Below are 23,669 nucleotides of genomic sequence, written 5' to 3'. Positions count from 1 at the left end.
TGCTACTAATCCCTCTCACTCAACAGGCCGGGGTCATTTTCTAGGAGACTGAGCATAAGAAGAAAAAGATTCATACTACTCAAGAAAAACAAGCCCTACTATAAACAGTTTGAGACCACAGCACACTCTTTCTCCTCCCAAGTCCTTAACCCACATAAATATTCTCTTCACACTTCCTATGCCTCTTCAAGTGAGGATTTCCCATAACATTGTGGACTTATGCTAGTAGTATTACTGTCTTCAAGGAACTGAGAAAATTACTTGGTTCAAGAACCCTTATTTCCCTGAGGGCATATTAATTTTGGAATCACACAACAGTATTATTCTTCAAGCCACATATTTTAAAATAACCCGGGCCTGCCAGTCATCACAATGTGGTACCACAGCAATTATCTATGTGCACAGGAGGCAGCCACAGAGTGCTGCTTGGGTAAAAGCAACATTTTGTTGATTAAACTACCTGTACCAAGCCCTTTCCAAAAACAAAATAAAATATAAAAACCTCTGCATCTTCCTTCAGTCTATCAAGAAACTTTACACATTGCTGACTAGATCAAAATAACTATTCCTAAGTCAAAGGAACGAAGTTTGGCTCTAAATTAAATTCCCCTATCTGGGAAAAGTAAATTCGGAAAAATATGTCATGAAATATGAGCAAAACACGGGATATTTAAAAAAGGAGTAATAAACTGTGTTTGAACACTGTCTGCTGCCCATTTGCCACAAAGTTCGGATGTAACACCCTTAAAAAAACCAGAAAGGATAGAACTTCCCACCATAGGGCCTGAGTTTGTTCTATATTAAAAGATTAGTTTTCTAAGATTCCTCTAGGGCTATATGAGCTCATAAGCATAGACTGGATCTTAAAAATTAAGGAGTGGTTGTTTTTTTTTTAAATTTAAAATGAACTCACTGAAGGAGCTGATTTTTTGATAACAAGGCAATTCAATTGTTTTTCTGGATCACAGGTTAATGTGGACTTTTTAACGTTTATTTCATAAAATTACTGGAAGTAAAAGTGTTATTTATTTTTACTGGAAATCAAACTACGTCCATGAAGATACAGTACACACAGAAGTTGCATTATTGTTTCTAACAAAGTGACTTTTCCAAGACTATTTTTCCTAAGTATGTCTCTACAGCACCTACACAGAAACAATCGTAACTGATGCTGAGAAATAAGACAACTCACTAAAAGCAGCTTAGTGCAGGTAAAACTATTAATATTAAAACACCACTGCACAAACTCAGTGGATATCATGTACATGTACAGTCCTGCTAACTCATCTGTTGCTTCCCAACTACAGGAAGATGAACAACTACTCAGGATGAACTTACTGCTTTTGCAATTCGTTTTCACAATCTGAATGGCCATCTACAGGTACAAGTACACACCCCAAAACCAAAACCACTCTCACCTAGTTCCTTCCCTGTCCCCCTTCTCTCTCGGTATGAAAACCTATACAGATGGGCAATCTGGCAGGCAGAACACAACAACCCGGTACGTGGGCCCGTAGCACACAAACCGCAGCTGTCCTCACCCCTGACAAGAAGCACCTCCAACCAGCAACAAGTCAGCATATTCACAAAGCTTCTTGCGCTACCCCACCTGATGCCTCCACTAAAGTCAACGGCGAACACAGCGAGCGCTGACAACACAAACCCCCTAAAGAAAAGGCCACAGTGATTTTCCTCGTGAGCTCCTGCGTGATTAAAGATCCTACCTCCTCTGTCCACAGCAGGTGCACCCAACGTCAAGCCAGCAGCTCCGGCCCGGTGAGGAATGCCAGGTACTGTGTCGCCTTGTGCACCACCTTCGTCTCTGTCTCCCCGGAATGCGTATGCCACCAGTTGTTTACAAAGACTATATAGGGAAAGAGAAGAAACATATTTGGTAAAAACAACCACATACTTGCTTATACAGTTTAATAGAACAGTTAACAGCCACTTATCCACCCTACACGTATTCATAGCCGTAGGAATTCATATACTTGTATGCATTCACTGAGAGTAATACACACAGAACTTACTGCACGGCTACTACCTACTTCAATATTCACTACAGTCATGTTCACTCTAGAGGTGCATATCCACACCTACGAAGCCATTAGCTCCAGCTCGGCACAATATTTTCAGCTTAGCTGTTAAGCACACATAACCACCTTAGAGAAGGGATACGCACAGGTACAAAGCTATCCATAAGAGGGGTGAAACCGCTCCAGATTTTAACAAAAGGGATATGTTAGATCTCGGAAAACAAAAGGATGGTAGTTCCTGGTGATTGTAGTGGAAGTCAGTAAGGACAATGGTGCTGGTCTGAGGAGAGGACTGACATGCGTTTCAGTTTGCCACATTCTACCTCTGGGTAACTGTAGGATACAGACATGTTTTAGAGTTTGTATTGGGCAGGTGCAAGTTTAGCATCAAAACTTGAAATCTAACAGACAATTCGGGGCGGAAATTTTCTTCAACATCCAGATTAATACTAGACACAGGGAACGATACGTATCAGAAGACGTCACTGAGCACAGCTTCAGGACAGCTTTCAACACACCATTAAACCTTGCTGCTATTACCGAAAACATTCAAAAGCCACACTGACAACTGACAACCTATTCTAACAATAAAGTCAAAAATTTACCTAGAATATCCATGAGTAACAGCATAATCCTCAGCTGTCCATCCGTTAGTGTCTTTATGGAAAAGATCAGCACCATATCGAAGAAGAACTTTTATTAAATTAAGCTGTCCACCAGATGCTGCAGTCATAACTGGGGTTCTGAAACACCAAAAATATGTTATGAAGTAGATCATTTGACACAGACACTGTAATTATTTTTATTCCTATTTGCTCTCAAAAACTACTTTCGTCATTACTGAATGAGCAAAAGAAAAAGCAGTTTTCATTAAATATTAAGAGCAACCATAAAATGCAAGAGGGAGTCAAAACAACCAAACGTTCAATCTTCAGACAAAGCTTCCACATAGACAACACTCACATACAAACTACGCCACTATGCAGGAGATGTTTTTTCAAATTGAGGCAGTGCTGCTGAGCTAACAGCATGTTTCCTGCCAGAAGGGACACCACAGACAATGCCTTCTTGTAATCCTCAACGAGGAAAACACCCACTGAGGTATGACAACAGCCAAGCGCAGATGTGCTTTCACAAGTCACACAGAAATAGCTGCTATGTGGCTCCCCGGGTTTTTTTTTTCAGAGCTCACTCTCATGCCTCTGATTAATCCAACCTAAAGAATACTAAAGAGACCCATGTAGTTTTGACAAACCACTCACCTTTCACAGTGATCTCGAGCATGCATGCACACCAGCTCCTTTCTGCAGAAGAAACTCTGCTATATCTTCATGATGTTCAGAGATAGCAAGAATAAGCGGAGTGTTTCCCTCCTGAAAGGGCAGATAAATACATTGAAAAATAAAAGTAAAAAAAAAAACCAACCCTACAAGGGAAAGACTAATACAACTTTTTGAAAGAACTTCTCCAACAAACACAAAAATTTACCTTATTCCGAGCATCAATATTGGCATTATGCTCAAGTAACAGCCCCGCTACAGTTGTATTAGGAGATCGGACAGCAAGGTGAGGGGCAGTGTTGCCGTCAGCATCCGCCAGATGGGGGTTGGCACCGTGCTCTAGCAGAACAGCTACACATTCTTCTTGCTGGCACTGTACTGCCTGGGAACAACACGCAAAAAAGGAAGAACTTCCAGCACCCTGTTACAATTGCCCCAGCTTCCCAATGCTGGAAAATAAGAGCACCTTCAAAGCTGAGCTAACATATGCCTATTCCACGCTGATTACCAGATGCATGCTTCTATGCAGAGCTGTGTAAAGAATCCTACCAGCCACCTCTCATTTAATGCACAGTTGACAAGCCCCACTTGAAAGAGCATAACATATTCCACATACCTTCATCAGTGGCGATCTGTTATCACTGTCAGTAAGATTTAGTTTACACTTGTTTTCTACGAGATATGTAACAACATTCACATGGCCATTCGCAGAAGCAAGATGCAGAGGTGTCCTAAAAATTAAACATATTAAATTAGCACAAACAGACAACTAGAGAAATAATTTCAGGCTCTGATAAATTGGTATGACCACAAGTTTCACTTTGCACAAAGCGAGCTTAAGAAATGATATCTCATTCCGTTACCAGTAACGGCAGTTGCGCACCAAACACCTGAGACTGGCCAGCAAACCCCCCCCGCAGCATCTGCTTAGTAAGGTGCCATTTCCTTCACTCTAGAACTTAATCTGCACAGATTCCTGTGCCCAGGTGGTGGTCACTGCCTCCAGCAGGACTACACCTGTGGTGCAGCAAAAAAGACCAAAGTTTGGGAATCTGAGAACTATGGCAAGCAACCCTCTAAGTTCTATAATTATTCATGTGCCAGAAGTATCCGAGATGTAGATGGGCTTTATATAAAGCGTATTAGCGTTTCCCTGCACTTCAAGAATTTCTGCTTTTTCTCTAGCTTGCTTACTACTGCAACAAAACCAAGTACTCACTTGCACCAAAGTGCCCCCCATAACATGCAGCAAACCAGACAGAACACTGTAATCCTGAGTACAGGAAAGTAATACCTGATCCTTCAGATACGTATAACTACAATAGTCATAATAAGCCTACTACAGAGGAAGTCTTCTCCAGGGAGGGAATACTGTGTTTCCATAATACATGACCAGCATAAGAAAATGAAACTCTTTTCTTCAAGTTAAAGCCTTGCCAGAGGGAAAAAAACCCAACCAACAACAACAACAACAAAAACCAAAACACTCCTTTAAACCACAGAACATCTTAGGTCTGATGTCAATTAACCAGCCTACTTATACTGAAAGAAATTGCCCAGAAAGTCCTTGCATGTGTTTCCCCCTAAATCAGAGGCACAAATCAGCACAAGCTTCACTCTGTACAAAAGCAAAGCACCTCCTGCTCTGTAGGACGCCTGTCCCAACAGAGCAGAAGACAAGCTAGAAAACAGCTGGGACCTTCCTCCCTTGAAGGTGATGCAGTAACAATCCCACAGTTCCTCAAGAACTGAGGGGAACACCAGCACTGGTTCTGAACCACATCGCTGCAGGTAGGTCCTTCTCTGTATTTAGGAAAGCTCAACTAGCCTTGCAATTGTTTGGGTACCTTGCTGAGACAGGAGCACAACAGCTCCCTGGCTAAGGGGGAATGGAAAGGGAGAGGTACACAAATGCAGTGGCAGGTGATGCAGAAACACAGTAATCTGTAACACAGATACTTGTTACAGGGCAGCTGACATCCTCCTCCACTGCATCAAAGATGAGGATGAGAGAAATACAGAAAACTTCAAAGAATTTGTAATGTCTTGCTACAGACAGGGAACAGACTGGAGCATTGACAGAGGAGTAGCTCAAGAGCAACTACCACCACTTTTTGAGAAATTCCCATGGAAACATGCAGGATTCTTCATCTCTGAAGAAATGACTGACTGAGATTATCTGAAAGCTAACCAGGACCGGTTATGAAGGAGTCCACAATCATCTGAAAGCTGCTACTACCAACCACTAGGAAGCATGACAGACGTGAAGTAGTCACTATCAGCTCTGCAAACAGAAAAGCCTTCAGAAACCTTGTGGACTTGTTGCTGTCCTCCTCAACCAAGCCTCTCAGTCCGTCAACAGGAGACGGCTCTGCTTGGAGCGAGGCCTGCTGTGCTCCACAGAAGATCCACTTCAGGGAACAGGCTGGCAGAGAACACCAGTGCTCAGGGTTGCCTGTCCCTGCAAGAGGCCTCCAGTAACACCGAAGTTCTTCTGCCACCCAGCCCTGGGGACACTGCCCAGATTCTGTTCCTGCTCCTGCTGCTGCTACACTGCTACGCTGATCTACAGAGTAGAAGAGAACTGCTGATGCTGAGCAGCCACGAAACAACCCCACTGGGAAACAGCAGGTAGGCAGTACGCACTTTGAACGGCGCTTGAGCCGACAACCCAGCAGCTACAAGCCAAGCAATGAAAGCGCTGGAGTTCAGTCTGACAGGCAGCTGACAGGGTCAATCTCCCTTAGCGATGAGCTCTGACCCAGGATCCATGACTAGCTGGCATTGTGCCCGCAGTGCTTCCAACTCTGTGCTGACTTTTGCCCGTCTCTGTCAGTGAGGCTGAAGGTTTGGCTAGACCACCTCTGAAAGCTGCCTGCTCCTAACTGATGCTGTATCAGGCACACTTTCGGGAGGTCTTATGGGCTACAGGACCCACTTTATGGAAGGAACCTGTTGGTGTGATCCTTGCCATGCTCCTGGTGCAGGATTTTGCTTTTGGAAATCCTGAGGAGCAAACCCGAGATATTCATACAACCAATGCACACATTATGCCGTTACTTTGCATTATTTCCTATTCTTCACCTCTATTTCCAATGATACCAAGTCTTCCAACACGAAACCCTGAAACGCAACTGCATCTGGTGGTCACTCACAACACACATCACACCCACAAGCACTAAGAGGGCACAGGTGGCCTTGCAACCCTCATGGCTGGTACAGAGTGCAGTGCTGCAGCAAGTAGGCAGGCTCTGGCCACCGAATTGCTCTCAGCCTCGCTTTTCAGCACTGGGCATTATCATGGCAAAACCACCACAGTGCTCATCATAGTATGCTGCCTTTTCTTTCTTCCCTCCCTCTCCCCCCCCGCTCCCAGCTTGTTTTTTTACAGTTTGTGACTGTATTTGTCCTGTTATAACACTGCTAATTGCCTGGCACACAGAAGGAAACCCTTCAGAGGAAAAAAAGCTTTCTAGACAAGATGAACTTGAAATGCAAAAACTAGTGAAATTTCATACCAGGGTCTGCTAAGAGCTCGTGACTGACTGCTGACTGAATCAGTAAGCAGTAAGAAGAAAAAGAGAGAAACTTTCCGAACTATTTCCATAAATGCCATCGGGCACCTTGACTCTGGCAGCTGAATTATGCACAAAAGTGCACTCAAGCCACCTTAAATGGCACCCCCCACCTCCAGCTGCATAAACAAATACTGGCTGGCAACACTCAGGCACACAGCCCACGTGCTGACTGACTGCACTCTTCATCGCCTTCCTACAAATCTAGACAGTTTCAGGTGTTTTCAGGGCAATAAGCTAGCTGGCTGGCAAAAGTCCAGTCTTCAGAAAAGACAGTGCAGGATGCTGAAGTACTCTGATTAAACCAGCATCTCCTCTGAATGTCATGGATGTTTTGACTCAGTCTTTTCAGAAAAGGCATTAACAGCTCGACACATCCAAGACCCAAAAACTTCAGCTGATTCCCTTATGCTTGCGGTGGATCATGAGGAGCTATGCTGCAGCCCGGGGCTTCTCCCTAAGATATAACTGCCAAGTACTTGCTGTGCTTGACTCAAAAGCGCACATCCTAACACCTGCCAGAAGCAGCAGCTTCCTCTGCATGGCACTGCCCAGATCTTCCAAACCAAGGCACTAATTAGCTGTACCAAGGCCACAGAGCAAACAGCAAAGTAACTGCCACCTAAAATCAGACTGATGTTGCTTTTGGCTGCAACATCACAGTCACAAAAGGCACATCAGGCAACCGTCCACACAGCACCAATACACAGCACATTTACCCTTTCCTAAACACAGCGCTTACCCCTCTTTTACTCCCAGCTGAGGCAGTGCAGCTTGCTCAGCTCAACTACTAACCCCGCACGCCGAGGCCTCCGAGGTGCATGCACTCTGCCTTCCAAGCCTGCCTGGAGAATGGCCCTGAGGCTCCTTCTGCAACCCGCCCTGGCCAGGCTGCTGCCGGCCCCCTGCCGCTCCTGCGCCCCCAGGCAAGGCAGCACCCCCGGGAACGAGGGCACGGAGGGGGCCAGGGAAAGACGGGGGATGCTCGGCCGACTCCAAGGGCTCCTGGCAGCACAGGCCTGGCTCCCCGCCCAGGCTGAGGCTCCCCGCAGCGATGCTGCCGTTCGCTCCCAGCGCCCTTGAGCTGCCGGCGGCTGCAGCTGCACCTGCGGGTCCCGGCGCTGCCCGCAACCCCCCCGCACCCCGCCCCAGCACCGCCCGGCGCTGCTGCCCCCCCGCCGCTTACCGCTCCGCCGCGTCCCGCTCGTCGATGCCGCATTTCTTCAGTCTCTGCCGCACCTGACCCAGGTCGCCACGGGCGGCCGCACGGTGCAGCTTGCCCAGGTCCTGCAGCCGGAGCTCGTAGGCACCGGTGGGGAAGGGCTTGGCGGAGCTGCCGGCCGCTCCTTCTTCTTCCTCCCGAACCCGAAAAACCTCTTCATACCGCGGCACGGTCCCGCCTCAGGGAAGAGATGGCGGGAGGCACGCGGCGGGCTGCGGCAGGCCCCGGGCAGGGCCGGGGGATCGGGGGTCCCGGGGCTGGGCATCGGGGGATCGGAGGGCCCCCGGGGCAGGGGGACGGGGGGTCGGGGCCCCGGGCAGCGGTCCGGTACGGCTGTCTACGGAGCGAACCAGCAGAGGGGCGGGAAGCCGAGCGCACGGGCAGCTCCGCAGCGCGGCAACGGCGGACAGCGCCTCCCTCAGCGCGGGCTCTGCTGGCGGGGGCGGGGTCTGCTCCGGCGCGAGTCGCAGCGCGAGTGACGTCACTTCCTGCCCCGCGGTGGCCGGCGGCTCCTGCGCGGTGCCCGGCCGCGGCGCTGCCGAGCGGGGCCGGGGGCAGCGAGAGGCGCGGCGGGTGGCGGCGGCGCTGCGCCCCCCGCAGAGCACTCGGGCCGCTGCCGGGAAGCCCGGGGGGTGCCGGCGTACCGGGCAGCAGCAGCTCCCCGCTGGCCCCGGTCACGCGGGGCGGCTCGGGCGAGTTGGTTTTAAAAGAAAATGGCTCAAACTGGGAAAGCGCTTGTCGTTCAGGGCAAGGAAATCTCGTCAGGGAGTTACGGCCAATGCAGCTCTCCGACGCAATTCGCCTCCTAGCTTGTTGAGCAGTCCTGCTTGTGTGCCATCGTTAGCCCTGGGCAAATGGATGCCAAAGGATCAAACAGCAAGGGTTAATATAGCGGGAGGGGGGCTGGGGGGGGCTGTAGGCACCATCTAGTTACCTGCCTTGCCATGACAGGGTCAGAAAGTTATTTTCCAGTAAACGTGGCTGAGCTGGCACTGCCACAAAAGAACACAAGCGGCCACTGAGTGTATGGAAACGTGGTCCAGAAATCAAAAGACAGGTCGTGCCTTTGGTATAGATAAGTTGGGAACCATCCTCCGTGTTGTACTGCTGCGGTGATGGCACAAAGTAGTTCAGCGTGGTGAAACCTTACTATAAGTACCATATGGTTTTGGGGTGATGTCACAGTCCAGTATACCCTAGATGGTGTGACTCATGGAACACCTTGCCAGCACACTACTTCCTATTAGAAACTGCCTCTTGCCAATGAGGTTGTGAAACATGGGAGAGATGGCAAAGAAAACCCAAATCAGAGAGAGGGACACACTTCACTGTGATTAGCGCTGAAAATACTGATTACAACAGGACAGGAATCTAGTATCACCTTTTAGGGAGGAGATTCAGCCCTTTGAAATACCTTCCTTTCCTTCATCGCTAATAATGGTACAGCTCCTAGAACCTTCATTTTCCTTTCTGGAATGAGCCTTCACAGCTTTATCAAGCCTGTTCGCTCTGGCAGTGTTCTCGCCGACCAAAGTGGCTGATGTACAGTCACTTTCCTTAGCTGATCCTCAGTGTATTAGCAGCATTCCGTTATTGCAGACGTGATCTCTAGAAGGAAGAACTATAATAACAATAATAATAATAATTATTAGTATTATTATTTTTAAAAAAGACCGAAAAAAGACTTTTGCTGAAAACACATCCAAGTAAATTCAGGTTGCAAAACCTGAATTCTATGAGTTTTGGGAAATGGCTATGAGCAGCAGCCATTTCAAGAGTACCTCTGTAATCAGTCTGACCATTTAATGGGGGAATGGAGAGCAAAATGCATTTTTTAATTTAGTGTATTTGTTTTCTTCCAGACATTAGAAGAAAGGCAGGATTTTATTTACAAGGTGGCAATACAGAGTAAACACAATTCATCTCTGCTCTTTCCAGGAGGAAGTATTTCTTCTCCAGTCCTTTTTCAAGTGCACGCATGCTCAGCCACAAAAACTTGGGTTTTTTACAGGTCACTCCCCAGCCAAGACCGGGAGACTCTACAGTTCCTGTACAATATTAAATGTTTCAGAATGGTATTACCCTCCCCCCCGTGATTACCCAGTTTTAGTTGGCAGGGACTTGGTAGCTGGCTGGGCTGAAATTCAGTTTCAGGCTTTGAAGATAAGAGGGTGCTGATGGGTCCTGTGGATATAGTATTATGGGCACAACGGGCCCTATTTGTTTATTATTAGCCAGAAAGGATGCAAAACTAAAAACTAGAATCTATCACCCAGAGCAACCTCAAAAGCACTTCTGGGAACTCTGCTTCTGGGTCTCCAAGACCAGGAAAGATGGACTGAGTCAGCTACTAGTAAGCAATAAGTTACTGCATTTTTTCTGCATCACCTCACACTGCATTGTGCCCTGGGAAGCAAAGACACCATTCCGAAAAGCAAACCCCCACCTGCCTCCTGCTCAACTCGTGCCTAAGACAGGCTTCAGGGGGTGACCTTGGGCAAGGCCAACTTCATAGAGTTGTTCCGAGTGATGGTGGCGTTACTCCCCTCTCTTCCGAGAGGGAGTAACTGGGAACTCTTCCCAACAGAGCCACTCCAGAACTTACACAAAGATACCCGTCTAGCTTTTATTTGCTTCCTCCATGACCCCCAAACGTAAGGTACTCGCAGCTTGAATGGCAGGGATAACAGAAAACAATGAGTATGTAAGAACCTGACCAGAAGGTGCATGTGGTTCTCCTGGGTATTGGCTCGGTGCCCGGAGAATTTTCTGGGCTCACCTGTTCCAACAGTTCAGCCTTTTCCTTGTCAAGATGAGCAACGTGCTCTTCAAGGTGGGATCTTGACTTCAAGTGCTCCTCCCACGTGCTGTGCAAGTCCTTGGATGTCAGAGCCAGCATGTTCTGCTTCTGCATCTGTGAAAGCAACAGTGGCAGAAGAAAAAGTAAGGTGGCCGGAAAAGACAAGAGTGCAGGAGAATGCAGTAACTTACACAGAAACAGGCCTAAGCTCTCCTCTCCCCATCCAAGACCTATGGCCAAGGTTGATGTGGAGTGTGAAACACACCTTAGGAATCATAACCAAGAACAGCAGCTGGAGCTGGTGGGAAGAAGGAATACTCTAGAAGTGACAGGATGAGGTTACAACTTTGGAGAACAAGATGACGTGTCCACGCACACACAGAATCACCCTACAGCTTTCCTGCCAAGCTCCTCTGGTTCCCTCTATACTTCAGTTTTCATAAGAACACTGCAAAACGTGGTGCAAAAGTACAACATTCGCTCCTACTTTCAACAGCTACAGTCAGATTTCTTCATATAGTTACAGACATTAAGTACCTTAGTTTTCAACTTTTTTTCCAACTCCTTTTGCAAGTGCAGCTTGTCTCTCTCCAGGTCACTGTGGTAGCGCGTAGTAACTTCAAGTGAAGCTTCTGGCATAGATTGCTTTTTAAGTGCATCAGCAAGCTCCTGCTGCAGTTGTCCAACCATGCCCTAACAAAACAGTTAAATGAGCATGAAGAAAGTTCTAAGAACATGAAATACGCCTTTAACTTATTTTATTATACAATTAGACCTGTCTTTAGATTGAACCCAAAGGTATGAAATTTTGCCTGCCACCAGCAGGCATCTGCGCAGATGATGAACCTCTCGTCATCTTTCTCAGCTGAGCACCTTCAACTATCAGCAGCTGTTCATCAGGATTTCTGTTTCCTAACACATAAAAAAGGCTCAAGTATTGTTCTTCCTTGAACAATACACAAGCACACACTGCAATCAGGTATTTTTTTCTAACAAAACCCAAAGAAATCTGTTATGATCTAAGAGCCATAGTTTGATATTACTCTGGTGACTGAAGGCAGGACTTTGTATTAGATTGTTCTTTGTTCTGTTTCTTCACTATACAAATACAATTAAATGAATACAAATATCTGAAAGCTCTTTTGAGATACACTTTAAGAGTATGTTGAATCACATCCTCTTGTAGTCTTCTTACTGAGCTCGTTTTAGAATAACAACTGCCTTTATACTGATAGATTAGGTTTACAAAATTCTGGATAGCTCATATATATATATATATATATATATACACACACACACACAATCTTCAAAAGGAGCCTGTTATTTTGGTAGTAAGAATACAAAGCAAGTCACAGATTAAAATGATTGACAGTACTGCTGGAGTGTGGCTACATATCATAAAAGAGAAGGGAAAGCTTAAGGTCACTGTCTGACATGAACTTTGAGGAACAGGCAGGCCTCTCAGAATCCTCAAAACACATACAGAAATCAACAGCTGGACATTACTAATACTCTTCAATCTGGATAGCAACTAAAAGAGAAACTGTAGAAGAATGGCTGCAGAAGCGTGGCCTTAGAATCTCTGAAGTTCTGCACAATCCAGGCCTGGTATTAGAAGAGGCCTGTAATCAGAATTGTACTGAAGTTGCTGTGCTGAAGTTAACAAGAAAGGTAGCCTTGAGCTATTCTCGAATCCTGAGACCAAATAATTATGTTGTGCCAACAGGCCGTGGCTGTAACAAGCTACAGCTGCTGGGAAAGCAGGTGCAGGGCCAAGAAAGATAGGGAGCAGCATGGGAAAATAGGGAGTAACAAACTACAAGGCTGAAGCACAGCAGCACAATTAGCTACATGGATAGAATGCTTATTTTAGTCATGATAATTAGGGGTGTGAGAACCGCGCGTGTTTAAAGACTACTAACCAGTTATATTTCTGGTTTACGAATGTGCATGTGTATCGGTTCTATATAAGTAGTGTTAGAAACTAATAAAGTTGAGCAAGATGCATAACTCATATTGAGCGTCTTCTTGACTCCAGCGAACCCTTCTTCCAACAATTGGCGCCCGAATGATGGGAAAGCTGAAAATTGCTGGAAAAACTCTGCCTTTGCATCGCGACGGTGGGCTTTGCAAAATGGAGAGTCGCTGTGAAGAGTTCGAGCAGGAAGACGTCCGTAAGGAGTAAAGGCGTCTGAATCCAGCATTGATGTCGTGCACGGACCTGCACCGGTAAGACTGTTTTTCCCTCGATAATGGAAAGGGAAGCGGCACTCACGCTATTAACTGATATTCTTGCTAAGCGAGAGGCTAGCGTGAGCACTAAGAAGCTCCATGAGCTCTGTAGGTGGGCGGCTGAAAACGGACACTTAAAAGACCCGCAACTGCTGTTTAGTGTGACTGAGTGGCGAGCAGTCGGGGATTCCCTTTGCGATGTGATCCTTAGCGGCAGCAAGTCAGCCAAGGACTTAGGGACTGCCTGCCGGGATGTCATAAACCATTTACGATCCCTGGTTGCAGAGAAAAAAATGGCTATGGCTGCCTCAGACCTCCTCGGGCGGGAAACCGAGTCGCAGTCTACCCGATTATTTGGTCTAGGCGCTCCGTCTGCAAAAGGCATAATTGTGCCCATTAAAAAATCTGCGACAGAGCTGTTACACCCGACACCATCTCCGGAGGGTTCTGCCGCAACGGGTGCTCCGCGCAGCCCTGAAAGCTACTGAGAGCCGCCCCCCCTGTTAGATAAGGACGAGGGTACTACGGCGGGTCCGAGTGCGCCTCTGAATGAGAACGCAGAGTCTGATAAAGAAAATGAACCCACCCCAGCTGCACCTGCCCCGATCCCCCGTCCCTGAACCAAACCCTCCGACCGGCCCCTAAACCGCTTGCAGCAGCAATGGAACGAATGCCATCTGCCTACTGCCGGTCGTGATGTTCAGATCCTGACCCAGGAAAGTGTTATCCTCCACCCTGCCGCTCCCCAAAGTCGTTGGTCTGGGGTTGTAAGAGACGCTGTATTGGAGGGAGAGTGGGAAGCTGCTTCTGCTGTTGCTTGTCCGGTGCGGACTACTGCTTTACCTGCTGGTTCAGCAGCCGCTGTGTGGAAACCTTTTGATTGGAAATGTATGCAGCAGCTGCGACAAGCCGTTACACGATATGGATTACAATCTGAACCAGTCAAACACTTGTTGACTTACTTGTTTGACTCTGAAATCATGACACCCAGTGACTGTACTTCGCTAGCCAGATTGCTTCTTACACCAGCACAGCTCCCCGCGCCCCGCCAGCGTGCCGTGCCGTGCCGTGCCCCGCGGCTCCCCCCGCTCGCCGGCCCACCCACCGCCACGGATCCCTCCAGCTGCTGGCGAAAAGGGGAGTCCAGAGTTCGGTGTGGAGCTGCAGATCGCACCCCCGCCGGCGGTAAGACCGCGCAGAGTAAATCGCGGCAGGGCTCCACGCTAAATTCCTCTCTGTGAGAGGAGGGGGGGGCACCACGGAAGGCCGCGATGAGTAAATCGCGGCAGGGCTTCCCCGCGCTGATACCCTTCCTGTGAAAGGGGAGGGCTCTGAGAAGACCGCGATGGAATTAGACGCGGCAATTAAACTGTTAACTGGCATCCTCCTTGGGAGAGGGGAGGGCGTTAAAGAGACAGAAGTGGAGACCTTAGTTCGCTGGTCACAAAAAAGAATAAGATCCCCGAGCCCGCGTTATTGTTTAGTATTGCGGAATGGAGAGAAGTGGGAAATTGCCTCTGGGGTGGCGGCCGATAGCTGGAAATTATGAAAGTGAAAAAAAAAAAAAAAAAAAAAAAGTAGCGGTGGCAGCCATAGAAGTGTTGGGGAGAGATGTGTAGAAAAGCCGGTGGAGCAGAAGGGTGATTCACCTAAGCCTTCTCTCTTGGCTACACTTTTCGGAGTTGGGCGTACTCGTCCTATGAAGGGTATGTCCGCCCCTGCGTGTTCAACGGTGCCGGAGCTTTTAGATAAGACAGCGCACAGACCGGGAGTTCCTCCTCGGGAGCCTGCGGTAACTGAGCCGAACCCGGAAGAGGCTGCCGAGCCCCCCCAGGAGGGCGGGGCAGCGAGTCCTGCTGCACCAATCGGAGCTGTGGGTGGAGCAAGGCCGTTCCAGGAGGGCGGGGCAGCGCGTCCTGCTGCACCAATCGGAGCTGTGGGTGGAGCAAGGCCGAAAGGGCGGGTGGCGGCAGCGCGTAGGTCACGTCAGGGCGGGCAGCAGCGCCGTGCGGTGACGTACCTGCCTCGTCCTGGAACGTCATCGGACGGGTCTGAGGAGGAAGGCGGGGAGAAGCCTTGTGATAACAGTACAGAGAAATCCCTACAGGAGGCAATAGATAAATTAAGAAACTTGGTAAAGCGAGTTAAAATGAACCTGCCTACTACTTCAATACCTGTAATTCCTCCAGTTAGCCCAACTACCCCACCGATGCTGAACTCAAGAAAAGATCCAATTCTACAGTGTTGGTCTGGTGTTACTCGTGGTGCTGTTTTGGAGGGAGAATGGCAGGTGACCAGCTCATTAGCTTGTCCACTACTGATTAATAATTTTGATGCACATAACTGGGACATGATTTATGGAAGATTAATGATCAGATTTTAGTGATGGGAGTGTTGCAACCTGCTCTTCCACCTTTTATGATGATCCCTCAGATTTTGCAAATTGTTGTGATAGACTTGAAAGACTGTTCTGTCTTTTTCACGATTCCCTTACACCCTGATGACACTCACTAATGATGATTTGCAACCATTCTGATCCTGGTTGCATGGCACCAAAGCCAACAGTCCTCGAACTGGTTCACCAGAACAGCGGGCTGCCCTGAAAGTTGTATCTCGCAAGATTCAGACTGGCTGGTGTGGTCACCGAATGGTGAATCATCCGTTATCTTTTTTGGTTTGTAATGTTGCCACTTCACCTTTTGCCCTTATTTTGCAATGGCAAAAGAAAAAGAGGGAAAATACGTCGATCAGTTTAGAGTGGTTGTTTTTGCCATTGCAACGCAGACATCGTATTTTAAGTCGCCCTGAAGCAGTAGCGGCCTTGGTGAGAAAAGGAAGAGACAGGATTGTTGAAATTGATGGGACTGAACCAGCAGATATCAGTATTCCAGTCTGTGGTGATGATTATGAGTGGCTCCTGAGACATTCAGCAGCCATACAGGAAGCCTTGATGGGTTATACAGGTGTTGTACACAACAACCGGCCAAAAGGACCTCTCTGGAAGATGTTAGAACATTATCAGTGGATTGCGAGACCGTTACGCTCAAAAAGACCAGCTGAAGGGCCAATGGTGTTTACAGATGCAGGACAAAAGATGAAGAAGGCTGTGTGTGTTTGGCAATCTGATTATCAGTGGCAGAAACAAGTGATCACCGGTGAACCACGGTACAACCTTCAAACCTTAGAACTGAAAGCAGTTGTTGAAAGGGCAAACCATACCCTGAAGGATTATCTTCAGAGACAGAAAGTATCGCAAGACATAGACGTAACTAAACAGTTGACTAAGGTGTTGTTTACCTTAAACTATCCCTTACGGAGGATAGAGAGGGACCACCTGTTGTTATACATCACCAAACAGCACGAGGGAACCAAACAACTACAGTTCCTGGTTTGAATGTTCTGTATAAAAATATGGGTTCAGGTGTATGGGAAGGACCTAATCCGGTGTTATTTATTGGTAGAGGTTATTTTTGTATCTCCACAGGTAAAGGACCTATATGGGTCCCTAGCAAGTTTGTGCGACCTGTATGTCAAGATCAGAAGACAGAAGACTCAGAGCAAGCAGACGGAATATACTGTCTATGTTGTAAGGGATGTAACCCGTGGGTATTGTGCCGATGTATGCTATGTGGGGTAAAACGGTTCTGTAAGCCAAAGCTTAAATGTAAATGGTGTAAAGAGTGTATGTGTTTGATTAGTAACTGGGCATGAAACAAGAGAAAGCATACAACTAGTGTAATACCGTGCTGATTGGAGACAGTACACATCATCAGAATCTGTGAAAGCACAGATTTGTGGGGTGGAATGAAAAAAAAAAAAAAAAAGGTGGAAATTGTAGGACTAAACATGTTTAAGGGGTGGACTTGGTTTACGGTCTTGATGACTTTTTTACCCATTGGCCAAAGTATTTTTAACATCTTGCCTAGAACAAACATATGGGTGACGTGGGCGAATATTACAGGGGTAACAGACTTTTGTTTAAGTTTGCAGCAAGCAGACAACCCCTTTAGAACTTGTTTAATTGGTATTCCCCTGCAAGAGAATGAAACAAATTTTGATGGTTTTTTTTAAATGTTAAAACAGTGGATCTGACTTCCAGTCAGAATGGTACATGTATGAGTCTCAATGGGCAATTTGTTTGGCCTTCTATGTGTAATGCAGCGTGGCAGAAAACGGTTATTGAGAATTTGAATCGACCATATCATTTGCCATTTCAGGAGTTAGACCTGTTAGGTAGCATTGTGCCCGTTAAATACATTAACGTGACCACAACGGGAATGCCAGAATGCGAGGACACGGTACCACCACTTCAACCTGTAAATGGCACTGGAGTAATTTAGTTTGGTGAACCGTGGCGATTGTGGCTAGCACATCAAGGTGAATGGGAGTTTGATACAAGGTTTCAAAATGTAACCGGTTCACCTAATTGGGGTGAACTGAAAGCTGAAGGCTTACATGGAAATGTATCAGGGGGCTATCAGGTGCCACCGGGAGTCTTTTTGATATGTGGAGATAGAGCATGGCCAGGGATTCCTTTGAATCCTGTCGGTGGACCATGTTATTTAGGGCGTTTAACTTTGTTTGCTCCACGTATGAAAGGCTTATTGAAAATGACTCCACAATTTCATAGATCATGGAGGGCACTGCGCACCTTTGATGAAACATGTAATGACCGAGTCGATCTGCAGTCTGTAACAGCAAATGTCTTAGCCTCCGTATTTATGCCAGAAGCAATGACTGCATTAAACGCTAAGAATATACGAAGGTTAGTGTGTTGGGGAGAGAAGCAATTTAATCTTACATCGCAGATTTTAAGTTCATTATCGCTTGACGTAGATAGTGTTAGGCATGCTACATTACAAAATAGAGCTGCAGTAGATTTTTTGTTATGAGCACATGGACACAGTTGTGAGGATTTTGAAGGGATGTGTTGTGTGAACCTTTCTGATCATTCCATATCTATACACAAGAAGTTGTCACAACTACAGGGAAACATGAAGCATATTCTTGCTGATGATAATCCCTTTGATGAATGGTTGAGAGGACTGGGGATAACAGGCTGGTTAAAGACGTTATTGACGGAAGGAATACGCTTTGATATAATCATTATTGTAATGCCTTTAGTTTTTAGCTGTGCTTTTTCTTGTTTAAAGAGAGTAGTTTTTAACATAACCAATCAGGCCTGGCTTGTGCAAAAGAAAAAAGGGGGAATTGTAGAAGAATGGCTGCAGAAGCGTGGCCTTAGAATCTCTGAAGATCTGCACAGTGCAGGCCTGGTATTAGAAGAGGCCTGTAATCAGAATTGTACTGAAGTTGCTGTGCTGAAGTTAACAAGAAAGGTAGCCTTGGGCTATTCTCAAATCCTGAGACCAAATAATTATGTTGTGCCAACAGGCCGTGGCTGTAACAAGCTACAGCTGCTGGGAAAGCAGGTGCAGGGCCAAGAAAGATAGGGAGCAGCATGGGAAAATAGGGAGTAACAAACTACAAGGCTGAAGCACAGCAGCACAATTAGCTACATGGATAGAATGCTTATTTTAGTCATGATAATTAGGGGTGTGAGAACCGCGCGCGTTTAGAGACTACTAACCAGTTATATTTCTGCTTTACGAATGTGCATGTGTATCGGTTCTATATAAGTAGTGTTAGAAACTAAAAAAGTTGAGCAAGATGCATAACTCATATTGAGCGTCTTCTTGACTCCGGCGAACCCTTCTTCCAACAAGAAACTATTTTTTCCCCTCTGTAGAAGCTTCATGTAAATCCAACCCCAACCACTTCACTTGTCTGCATCTTCATTTCTCAGCCCTCGTGTATTGGACGGTTCCTGCTTTTATACCACTCTCATTCATGTCATCAGTGCAATACTTATATAAAAAACATCAAATACAAAAACTATTCTATAGGGCATATGTCTTAGGGTTAAGACTTAAGGTTAAATCTTAAGGTTTAAGTCTTAGGGTTAAGTTTTAGGGTGAAGTCCTAGGGTTAAGTTTTAAGGTTAAGACAGGGTTAAGTCTTAGGGTTATGTCTTAAGGTTAAAGTCTTAAGATTAAATCTCAGGGTTAAGTCTTAGAGTGAAGTCTCAAGTATAAGGCTCAATGTTAAGCCTCAGGGATATGTCTTAAGGTTTAGTCTTAAGGTTCAGTCTTAGGGTTAAGACTCAGGGTTATGTCTTAGGGTTAAGTCTTAAGGTTAAGTTTTAAGCTTAAGTCTTGAGGTTAAGTCTTAGGGTTAAGTCTTAGGGTTCAGGCTTAGGTTTAAATTTTAAGGTGAAGTGCGGCAAATGAAGAGACAGGACGCAGCTTGATGCAAGCAAGTTGTCGGTTTATTAGCGATTTTCTTACACTTGCATACATGTCTACCTTCTACATATTACACACTGATTGGTTAAATCTTAAGCGTAAAAAACACGGATTGGTTGATATTTAAGGCACACCGTTAAAACAATAGGAACTTATTAGTTTACCTTGACATAGCAACAATTTCTATTCCAAAATTAGGGGGTTTCTGGCTTTCTTGATTAACAAAGTTACATATCGGCGCCATCCGTTCCCTTATCTGGCTACTTGTTTCTCTGCCCGTCTGGTTGCGTCCTCAGCTGTGACGGCTCAGGGGTCTGCAGTTAGCTTGTTCCTTTGCTCCCAGGGCTTGTGCCCTACAAGTTCTAACAAGTCTCTATTCATCAGGCTATCAGTACTTGGACTCCTGTCCTTGGGGCCTTGTCCTACATCTCCCCCTTCCTGTTGCACAAAAAGAACCCCTGAAATCGAACGAGTTATTAATTTTTGTAAGCATTGTAAAAGACAAGGTATAAGTAATAAAACAAACAAAAAAGCAACTAAAGCATATATAATCATCTTCACTAAACTTCTTAACCATCCTGAAATGCCCCAACCACTAAACAGCTTATCTAACCAATCCCAAGTATCACTTTGTTGAAGATGAGAAACTCCATCCTTCAATCTTTGGATGCTAGCATGAATTGATTCCGAATGATCTGAAAGGTTCATGCAACACATCCCTTCAAACTCTTCACAACCATGACCTTGTGCCAGAAGCAAAAAATCTATTGCAGCTCTATTTTGTAATGTCGCGTGGCGAACACTATCAACATCTAATAAAAGACCAGACAGGGCACTGCTTGTGGCATTAGTTTGTTTGGCAAGCCAACAGCCAAGCTTATCTAATGTCGCTAGAGCCTTTCCTGTAGCAGCTCCAGGCAACAGAAGAGATGCAATAAAGCGTTGGCCAAAGGACCAAAATTGCATGTTATCATCACAATCGGAGGCAAATGCATGAACGCCGCGCTTTGTCCTTCGAGAGTAGCCATGTTGTAAAATCATAGATGTGTTAGGAGTCAGGACGGAAAGTCGCCCTAAGCTACACGGACCTCCTTTTATATGAGAAGGAATGACAGGCCATGCTCGATCACCACAAATAAAAAATACTCCAGCAGGTAGTGAGAGCGGAGCATTGCTAGATTTAGACAAGTTGTTAGCAGTGTAATTACACCAGATACTTGCATTTCTAAAAACAGGATGAATAGGGGAAACGTCCCATGCCCTAGAATGATTCTTTCCCATGTAGTTAGATTTTATGCAAAAATCCATTTTTACTGAACCAAGGAGTTCAATTTCCTGTGGTTCCAGAGTAGCCAGTGGGAGATGGGGTATCCATACATCCCAATTGTCTGTCACATTTTTTGATACATTTTTGGGTGGAAAAAGACTTTGAAGGTCCCTAGGTATAGGCCATTCATCTAATGGTAAGCCCACAAGACAGGTGGAAAAAGGCTGATGCGGAGTGGCCATAGCAAGACACAGAGTATCCTGTCCAGTCAAGTTCGCCAACATGACCCAAACATTTACCTTTGGTAGAAAAGGGGGATAAGAGCTACCTTCAATAGGCCAAGGTCCAGGTATGAACATCATTATCCATATTACTGACAATGCTTGTTTCTCTTTTTCTTTTTCCATTGTTGTTTTACAACCAGCCATTCTTCTGGTCGTACTGTCCACGACCAAGGCACTGCAATTGATTGTCCACACTCTCATCCTACAGTAATGTTCTTGTTAATAATATAAATTCTGCTTGCTAATACAATATATTGAAAGAACAACTGTGCAATAGCCCATACTTCTAGGCTTTCAATCAATGATAAAAAATTTGCAAAAACTAAGTTTGGCAAAATCTCAGAACCTAACCCTATAACTCCCTCTAATTCCAAAAGAGGTTTTCCCATAAAACATTCAGCCCACTGTATATGACTAAACCTTAATATTTGATTATTACACTCAGAACACATCCAATGACCCCATCTGTCCCTTAGTCTTACAACTCGCCAGCGATCGTGATCACAGAGTTCACAATGAATCTTGATCCACGATCGACAGAATGGTCCGTGTTCATAGCAACATAACTGTAGAAATGGAGACGCTGTCCAATCTGGTTCATGACAGTGTCGTTGAAAGTCGATGTAATGGAAGATAATGTCTGCTAGCTGTTCCGTCAGTGCGTTGGGGATCTGGTCTGGTCCAAACGTATTACCTTTGTTAAGTGGTTTAATCCAGGGCGATATTGTCTGTTCCAAGCGCTGTAAAAAGCAAAATCTAGATGCTATATCCTGAATTTGGTTACCTGACATTAATGCAAAACAGAAATCATCACACAGTTTTTATTTCATTCTGTAGGGTCGGTGTCGGTATCAGTTGTCTGCGGTAAAGGTTCACGGAAAGGTCGTACATTCTTTGCTGGGATCCATCTGGGTCCTTTTTCTGTGGAGACACAAGCATAACATTTTCCCCATGTAACAAGAGGATATGGTCCCATAATTTTACCTGTTTCTGGATCTCAAACCAATACTGGGGCTTTAACCTGTGCCTCGAAGGAGGTATTTGCAGTAAAATGTTGAACTATTGGTGGGTTATTATCTATTAAAGAACAATTAAAAAAATTAAAAACATACAATGCTTTCTGTAACCGTTCCTACGGAATAGCCATTCCCATTCCCCCTTTTTGTTGTTGTAATAGATGTTTTAGAGACTGATGAGACCGTTCAATGAGAGATTGACCGGTGGGGGAATGAGGAATGCCAGTAATATGAGTTATACCCCATAGGGCAAAAAAGGTTTTTATAGTTGTTGAAACATAAGCTGGACCATTATCTGTTTTTACCTTTGAGGGAATACCCAAAGTAGCAAAAGCACGCATTAGATGTCTACGAACATCTCGTGCCTTTTCTCCTGTGTGACAAGAGGCAAACAAGGCACCTGAAAATGTATCAATGGAGGAGTGGATATATTTAAGGTTACCAAATTCAGAATAATGTGTGACATCTGTTTGCCATAACTGTAGGCTTTGTAATCCTCTAGGGTTAACTCCTGCAGCAATTGATGGGAAAGAATGTTTTTGACAATCAGGACAGACAGCAATAATATTTGACGCTTGTTGAGAAGTAAGGTCAAACTGTCGCTTAAGAGCTCCAGCATTTTGATGGAAAAAAGAGTGACTTCGTTTAGCTTGTGCAATACGGTCTGGCAGTACTTGAACTGGTAACGTCAATAGATCAGCTCGTCGATTGCCTTCTGCAAGAAAACCAGGTAGTGAGGTGTGAGACCTAATATGCATAACAAAATAAGGCGCAGATCGAGCGTCCAAAAGGAAAACAAGTTCCTGTAACAGGGTAAAAAGTTGTGAATGCGAAACATTCCGCAGCACAGAAGCTTCGGCTCGTGTAACAAGGTTGAGTGGTACGTTCCATTTTCGGAAAACGCCAACAACTGCATTCAGTTCTACTGTTTGAGGTGAACCGGAGACTGTCTCTATGTCCGAGTCCCATTGTCTCCGTTGATCATCCCACCATAGGAGAGCAGATTTATGTGATTTGCCTGATCCATCTGTAAACACAGTAAATGCCTGTAGGGGTTGCTCGCTTCTTTTGGGTTTTAACATCAGACGAAAGTCACTGTTAAACAGTTTGTGTGAAGGTGGATGAGAAGTTATTTGGCCTGTATAGTCGGCAAGTGCCATAACAAAGGTGTCTGATTGCTGATAAAGCCATTGTAAGTATACTGTTGTTATTGGTAGACAAATACAGACAAAATCCTTCCCTGATAAGGTTAACAGGCGTGATCTAGCTTTAACAATCAGAGAGGCAAACATTTCATGTTGTGTCAAAATACTTTTTGTAGACTGGTTAGGTAAAAAGATCCATTCAATAATTAACAGGGGGTCTGAGTTCTGAAGGTCCCATTGAAATATCAGGGCATGAGACTGTCGTGCAGGGTTTAAAATAATCAAGTAAAAAGGTAGTTCAGGGGCCCATCGGTGGGCCTGTCGAGAAGCGATAGCCGAGGCAACCTTTTGTAAAGATGTATCTGCTTCAGAGTTAAGATTACGTGGAGAGCAAAGATTAGTGTCCCCTTTTAGTAGGTCAAACAAAGGACCCAAGTCTGTATTAGAAATTCCCAGTAATGGTCGAACCCAATTTATTGTTCCCAGTAATTTTTGTGCATCATGCAG

The 23,669-nt window shown here is 45.6% G+C and overlaps 1 long non-coding RNA gene and 1 pseudogene across 1 annotated transcript; both read right to left on the bottom strand.

Moving 5' to 3' along the window:
* LOC130142100 (ankyrin repeat domain-containing protein 26-like) overlaps nucleotides 1-8,567 on the bottom strand; it is a 53,119-nt pseudogene extending 44,552 nt beyond the window's left edge.
* Nucleotides 8,568-9,424: 857 nt separating this feature from the next.
* Nucleotides 9,425-17,364, bottom strand: LOC130142068 (uncharacterized). Its single transcript, XR_008819284.1, has 4 exons — nucleotides 14,795-17,364; nucleotides 11,451-11,606; nucleotides 10,893-11,027; nucleotides 9,425-9,734 (listed from the first exon to the last, which is right to left on the bottom strand). It is a non-coding gene; the product is annotated as an uncharacterized LOC130142068 (long non-coding RNA).
* Between the last annotated feature and the right edge of the window lie 6,305 nt (nucleotides 17,365-23,669).

This window comes from Falco biarmicus, chromosome W, assembly GCF_023638135.1.
Source record: "Falco biarmicus isolate bFalBia1 chromosome W, bFalBia1.pri, whole genome shotgun sequence".
NCBI classification, from domain to species: Eukaryota; Metazoa; Chordata; class Aves; order Falconiformes; family Falconidae; genus Falco; species Falco biarmicus.
This window is presented reverse-complemented; position numbering and strand designations above follow the sequence as displayed.